Source organism: Ostrinia nubilalis, chromosome 13 (assembly GCF_963855985.1).
Source record: "Ostrinia nubilalis chromosome 13, ilOstNubi1.1, whole genome shotgun sequence".
In the NCBI taxonomy this organism is placed as follows: Eukaryota; Metazoa; Arthropoda; class Insecta; order Lepidoptera; family Crambidae; genus Ostrinia; species Ostrinia nubilalis.
The window spans coordinates 3,390,001-3,397,194 of NC_087100.1; the positions used below are offsets into that span (position 1 = coordinate 3,390,001).

Consider the following 7,194-nt stretch of genomic DNA (forward strand, 5'->3'; position numbering starts at 1 on the left):
ACCCAAACGTACAGGATTTATTGCATGAGTCCATAGATCATAATCTACCCTTGGAACATAACGAAGACCCTCCCATAGTCTATGATGAGGTGCACATATTAGATGGTGTTTCCTTAGCGGAACCTGTGGCGGGTACCTACTTCATCTGCGCAATCAAGTTCAGGTATTCCAGGAATTGCAGCTTGGAGGTCACGTAGCCGGGAGATGATTTGGAAAAAAAGAAATTTACCACCATGGGACGATGATCGCATTGCTTTTTTAGGGGATTCGGAACTGCCCACAGAAATATCTGACCTGGAGGAGCCATTTCAGTTCTTTATCAAGTTCATAAACGATGACATTGTTATTTATGCATTACTCAAAAAGGGTTTAGTTCAAATAATCGTGTCAGTTCTATTGAGATTCGGCTCAATAGAACTGACACGAAACACCATCTGATCTAATATTATGCTCCTCTTCATAGACTACTAGGGAGGATCTTCGTTGTGTTCCAAGGGTAGATTATGATCTATGGACTCCTCATCCAGATCATGCAATAAATCCCGTACGTTTGGGTAATAATCGATGTTATCATCATCTTCTGAGACTGCACCATCATTTAAAGCAGCAAGAGCTGCCTCAATTTCCTTTTCAATTAGCGAGCCAAACATGCTGAAAAGAAAAGCCAAATAAGCAAACCATAGAACAATTCCTATCGAACAATTTTAAGGTATAAACGCATGGTGTAGACATTTGGCTACATACACAAAAACCAAGTCGAAGGTACATTCGGGATAGATTACCAAAAAAATAAGTTATAATAATGAATTCTTACATTGTTTCTAACACGTATGTATTTTTTTCCAATCGTTTTAGCAATTAATTCTCACTGAATCCGAAAATCAAATACCACAAATTTTAACACTACCAATTTTTTCTCCTTCGCGATCGCTACGTCAAATATCGGTTAATTTTTTTTCAAATCTACCTCCATTTGCGGTTTTTTTATTTTTATTTGGATGTTTTCTATGATATTAGCGTACATTCAGAAACGCTTGTAAAATGTGTTACTTGCTATAATTAAAAAAGTACTTCGTAGACATATGGCAACACTATGCATTTAAGGGTTAAAGCAAAAAAACAAAATGAGTCGCTCTCATTTACTATTTCGTTATTTACTCTTTAGTTACGATTTATTTCTACTTTCCCATGGTTTCTGAACAATTCCGTATTTATTTTACACGGACAACAATAGCTGCACTCTGAATGGCTGTTGGCCTGACGTCTCCGCCATTACATCTATCGCGAAAATTAGTGAAAACGTGTGTGTTTTGTGGGATTACTTTTTCGTAACAGGCAGTAAAATCAGCGATTTTATATAGAACGGTAAGTCTTCATTTAACCATTTTTTGTAATACGTGTGGTACGAACATTTAGTAAGCTTTTATATTTGCTGTAACAAATTTTATCAAAAAAATACTTGTTTCTGATCTCATTTTGTCTAATATTTCGTTACGTTTTTTACGAATTTCGTTACGTTACGAAAAAGTACAACATAATGCTGAGTGTATACTGTTATTACCTGACTAAGCATAGTAATATTCACTACTTAATTTATTTCAAAAAATATAGAGCGTCAATAACAAAAGGATTGGATACTATCTGCTTTACAGAAGTGCCACCAGCAAAAAATCATCAAATCATTTAGATTACGTTTTTATGTGATTACTTCTTTTGTTTTTTTAGGAATGCCGCCAAAAACCAATGCCAAAAGGCAAAAAGCTTACAGAGAACGACTCAAAATGGATAAACATGATGGAACAAAAATAATTTTATTAAAATAGTATGAATGATTACTCCCTTATTTTATTTCTAACCCCTTAATATTACCCCGTATTTGGGTGCATACTTACAAATATTTCGAATTGAATAAATTTAGAGCATTCACAATATTTCGCCAATGTATAACAAGCCTTATGGCCTTACTATTTCGTTACTACCGTTTCGTTACGTACATTTTTTTTGAGAAATACTCATATCACAGAAACTAAAGGGAAATGTAACATGGGGGCGGGACCGGCAGCAATATGCCCAAAAACAGAACACATTGCTTGTGACAGCAATGAAGACAGCAGCGACGTCATAATGTAAACAGCTTAGATTGCTTGCGTAGTACTAAAGATTATTCGAACGTTCAGTACTGATACCGCAGTGGATAATGAGGATATACGTTTATACGTATTATGATTACTTTGTGTGTGAATTTCTAACGGGACACTGAGTTTCGAACTCAGCGCATTAGTTTGACGCACTCTATGATTTGAACCGTTTTTCTACAACCTTTTATACAGGGTGGAATTTTGTAATGCCACCTGGAGAGAAAGTACTCTTAATACTGTAGATAGAAAATTTTACTGAATGAAAACATTCCTTTATTTTTTTAAAGAAAGAGAACTGCATTTAATAAATTTCGAAAATTTTTCGAAAATTCTCTACCATACTTCCACCTCTAAAATGGAAACTTGGGCGTATTGTCAAAGTCTTTCCTGGAGCCAGTGATGGTATATGTCGCGTCGCTGACATACGGACTGCGAACGGCGTCGTACGGCGTAGCTTCAGCAAGATTGTTCCGTTGCTCCCAGAAGAAGACGTTTCGGTTGAAGGACGAGCCTTCAACGCGCGGGGGCATGTTCGCGATCGCGAGTGATATAAAACCTATTTGGATATTGTGACAGTGAAAAATCATACGGCTTTCTTTTGTTTTACTCTCTGTTGGATTCGATCAGTACACACGTCTGTTGAAATTATTTCGCATTTTTACTTTAAAATATACCTGATTCCCTTCATGTGACAATTTACTGTAACATAATTAAAATAATTTAAGATTTCATGGTTTTCCTTTCATTTGATTTAACAAGTTTGTTAGAGAGATTTCATCCTTATACTTAATCCTAACGATTGATGCAATAAAAATACAGGGTGTAATTTTTAACAGATTTTAGTTGGTTCGAATCCCGGGTGTGGCAAGCAAATTTTTGGATATCTTTGAATGCAGTTCTATTTCTTTTCAAAAATAAAGGAATGTTTTCTTTGAGAAAAAAATTCTATCTACAATATTAAGAGTAGGTACTTTCCCTCCAGGTGGCATTACAAAATTCCACCCTGTTTTGGAATGTAGCCCTAAAATAAAATTCCGTCACTACTTGACGGTTGTTTGCAATTCACTCCACATCCTTGTAGGAGACGTTCGCTTTATAAATCATCATCTCAGATTGCGAGAAAATAAATTATGGTCTGAAGCTGTTGTGTTTCTGCACTGTCATTGTGAAGGGTAAGGATTTATTTGAATCCGTTTTAAAGTGAAATTTCTGCTACTAAGTACACCCTATTACTGCTAAGTCTCTAGGTACAGTCAACGTCAAATAGTTCGTAACACCCAAAGTGGCCATTAAGTTGATAACACAACCTTATTCCAATTGCAACAAACTCGTTTTGCGAACTTTTTGGCTACTTTGGGTGTGAAGATCTATTTGACGCTGACAGTACTTCTCACAGTACAGTCGCCATAAGCTCATAGCAGACTTATCAACTCGGAAAGGGATCAACACCGTGTATCGCCTTTCGCGAGCTGTCATCGCCTTTTGCGCGCTGTCAATTGCGAAGCGAGGCGGTTACGTCACAGTGTGGATAAGTGTGCGTTGCAGTATGGAGTCTCGTAAAAAGAATACTGACCGCCTCGAGTTAATACGGTTGCAATCCCTTACCAGGTTGATAAATGTGCTTCATCCTTTAAAGTATGGCGTTGGCACACGGTGCGTAGGCTTGATTTGACATTTACAAATAATTTTATTAGACCGCCTCGCCGCGGTAGCACCCGCTTCCGATTGTCAAAAATCGTATAAAAACGTTATTTCCACTGATTGGCAGGAGCTTATTGAGCCGTCTTGCTCATTTTGGAGTCTGAATTAAGTATGTGAGTAAATATCAACTTATTTTAGGAAATTGTTGAGAATACTGGTATTTTGATAAAGTATCGGGAAGTCGAACCTTAACTTCGAACTCCTCCTATGTTCTTCTGATTAATTTCGTTGCGGGTCCAATGACAGTTTAACTTTCCCCCGGGACAAACTTGACCTTCACTGGTGGTCAAGTTGTACATCCTAGCAATCCTAGCTACACAGGATTTGCAGCGGTGGGAACGAGAGGTGGGAATAGTCCCGTTTGGTATTTTGATACTTAAAGTTAAAATATGGTGTCTGAAACGGAAGTCAAAATCGATCTTCAACAAGATGGTGGCACGTTATCGCGCTTGACAGTCTACGAGTCGAAACACAAAGTGGAAGCGACCACTTTATGTCGAACCAATGAAGTAAGAAGACGTCCTAGAAACTGTCGTATTGCTATCTCTGTTAATTTTAAAGACGGTTAAACACATTCAGTGTTCAGTGAAACAGTATTTTTTGTTGATTACGGTTCGTTTTTTGAATCATTTATATCCATAATCCACGCCTGACGATAGTGCTAGGTCTCCGTCTTTTAAATCTGTTATTTTGATAAGTCTCAAAATATTGGCACAAAATATTTAACGTTGCATGATTTTCCCTCAAAATTCAAACTTAAATAATAAAATCCAAAGATCCTAACTTTAGATTGACCTTTAAGCCTGTGTCTAAAAGATTCAAAACTCTCTCCGAACTTCTTGTTTGCGACGTAAACTTCGTATTTTTGTCGTACTTCAAACGAAGCCGTAAAAAGTGGGATAACTCAGCTATAAAATTTAAGATTTCTGTTTCCAGGTAAGTTGATCGCGACCTCCGATTGCAGCCATAAGGTTCAGATGTATTTTGCAGCACTGATTCAAACCGAATATAGTTTAAATCCTCGACGGATTTAGCATAGCAGTAGGGTAATGAATCATAATACCAAACTACTGCCTAAGCTTGAAAACCAGCCTGACCTTTTCCTTTTCAATCAACAACATCTCGACAAAAGAATCGCTGAATACAACAAAGGCTATATTTAGAATTGCACGAAACATTTACAATTGAACAAAACTAATCTTATTTAAAACGAGAAATTGATTCCTATTTATGCAATATCCTCCCTTTTCATAGTTATTAAATTTTTAGCGTTTAGAGTCGCATCTCAACAGCGTATTACACTTGAAAATTTCGACGGGTTCATCCAGTGTCTAAGTAGCTCAGTTGGAAGAGCAGTCGCCCGGCAAGCGGAAGGTCGTGGGTTCAATTCCCGCCTTAGGCAGTTCGATTTTTTCAAGTTATTTATAATTTTCAAATCCTCCCTTTTGTAAAGGAAACTCACTCGAAATTGACCCTGTGCATTGACCTGGAAAAGATGTCAGATTTTGACGTTTATCATTATTTTATCTGTAACGTAAAATAATATCGTCCAATATGAAATAATACAATAGGCTTTTATTGCGCACAAAACGGGGGACGGAAGAAAGTCATCGCTTGACTTGGATGTTTTCCTTGTTTGTAAGAATGTTTGTTTAGTGAAAACAATAATCAGGATCAACTATTACGTTTTTTCCACTGCTAAAATATTGTTTACATTATATTTGGCAAAACTAAAAACATAGATATCACAACAAAGTGAAAACATCGGAAGAAATAGGTACAAATGTTTACTTTGTTTATTCCAATATTTACCCAAAAAATAGAGGAATCTACACAACCCGTATGTTGCAGTTCACACGATGTACTACATTTCTACAAACATCCGTAGCAAATACGGGTTCGTAGTACAGCCGAATTCGTAGCACGCTTGTATATCGTAGAAGCTACGACGTAGCATGACCTCCATATAACTTTCAACTTCACCAACTTCAAGGTCTACGAGATTTTCGTAGCAACACCGAGCATAGCCCTCTCCATAGCACGCTGTGCAACTTTGAGCTTCTGTATAAGGGCTATAGTGAGAGGCCACGTTTCCGAGCCATAAGTCGTCACAGGTAACACACATTGGTTGTAGACTTTCGTCTTCAGGCACTTAGGTATTTTGGACGAAAAGATGTTGCGTAGTTTCCCGAACGCGCTGAATAGGAAAGCGTTGAATGCAGGCCGCTACCAACCGTGCGATGTGGAAGTCATTGGGGGAGCCCGAAAACTAAGGACGGGAACTAGGTATTGCCGACAAACTGTAATGCATTTTGGCAAGTGTATCTTTATGTATTGATGTGTATCCTTTTGTGAACAATAAAAAAAGGCCTATGTTCAGCAGTGGACGTCCTATGGCTGAAATGAAGATGATGATGACCGTCAATATAATCTAGGCGTTATTTAATGTCGAAAACGCCTGTTCGCGACTACTGCTACCGAATAACGATTCCGACCCTCCGGAGGTCATAAAACCTTAGTTACGAATGCCAAATGAGCAGTGATGATAAAATTCACAAAAATGCCTCCAGTAATTGTCCGCCAACTTGGATTGTAGGTACGTAAGATTTTACGCGGGCGAGTAAAAGGATTTTTATTACACATAAAATTATTTTCGTACGGAGCGCCGCAGCTTCTGCGGGGCGTTATATGAACGGTGTAGGGTATAAACTTACGCGGATAATGCCAATATTCGCTTATTTCTTCAGTATTAGGTACAAATATTTGTTACTTTGTGGTAGGATAGATGACTAATGACTATCAGACCTCCCCAACCCAACTAGCCAGCGTGAGAACACGGGACTATTCCCACCTCTCGTTCCCACCACTGCAACTCCTGTGTAGCCAGGATCTACAGCTTGACCGCCACAAAAACCCAACCAATGAAGGTCAAGTTTGTCCCGGGGGAAAGTTAAACTGTCATTGGACCCGCAACGAAATTAATCAGAAGAACATAGGAGGAGTTCGAAATTAAGGTTCGACTTCCCTCCATTGCAAAGCGGATGACAGGTGACAAACAAGGTAGCCAGCGTGAGGAGTATCAAGTGACGTGACAATGATGATTATTGTTCAATAACAATAGTTTATTCATATATTTGAAATTATCTCATTCTTACCCCCTTACTAAAAAAAATTACACGGTTGTTGACCAGTGTTTTAAAGTGACGTTTAGTATGGAAATGACATTTTAAAACAGTGTTCAACAAGTGTGTAACTTAGTATTCAATACACGTGTAGATAATAACTTTTAAAAAAAATAAAACCGACTTCAAATGCGTGAACACAAAAAAAAACTAAAAATTAAAAATATTGCGTA

At 37.7% G+C, this 7,194-nt stretch overlaps 1 long non-coding RNA gene across 1 annotated transcript; it reads left to right on the forward strand.

The window, feature by feature from the left end:
• Positions 1 to 576: 576 nt before the first annotated feature.
• Positions 577 to 1,835, forward strand: LOC135077115 (uncharacterized). Its single transcript, XR_010258399.1, has 2 exons — positions 577 to 1,365; positions 1,726 to 1,835. It is a non-coding gene; the product is annotated as an uncharacterized LOC135077115 (long non-coding RNA).
• Positions 1,836 to 7,194: the final 5,359 nt, after the last annotated feature.